Source organism: Caenorhabditis briggsae (assembly GCF_000004555.2).
Source record: "Caenorhabditis briggsae AF16 supercontig from assembly CB4, cb25.NA_063, whole genome shotgun sequence".
Lineage (NCBI taxonomy): Eukaryota > Metazoa > Nematoda > Chromadorea > Rhabditida > Rhabditidae > Caenorhabditis > Caenorhabditis briggsae.
Window position 1 is genome coordinate 4,449 of NW_025543476.1, and position 366 is coordinate 4,814.

A 366-nucleotide genomic window follows, 5' to 3' on the forward strand; every position below is an offset into this window, starting at 1 on the left:
TATGATCTCCAAGTGGGGCGCCAAAACACCACGCCGCACTTGCAAAGCGATGGGCGGAGCGTCGGTGGGGGGAGGCGGGAATCAAAGTACGCAAACACCGAGTCTCACTTGTTTTATTCCGACAATATGACAAAGAAAAAAAACGTCAAAAAAATCTAAAATTTTTACTCAGGTAAACGATTCGGAATTAGATCTGAGTTCATTCGGAATTAGATCAAATAACTCGAAATTCGGAATTAGATCTGAGTTCATTCGGAATTAGATCTGGACTAGATCTAATACCGAAGTTGACACGAGAAATGCGCCATCAATGACTCAGCTGCCGCCGATGAATTGTTTTGTTTTTTTTTGTTGTCCTAAATTTTT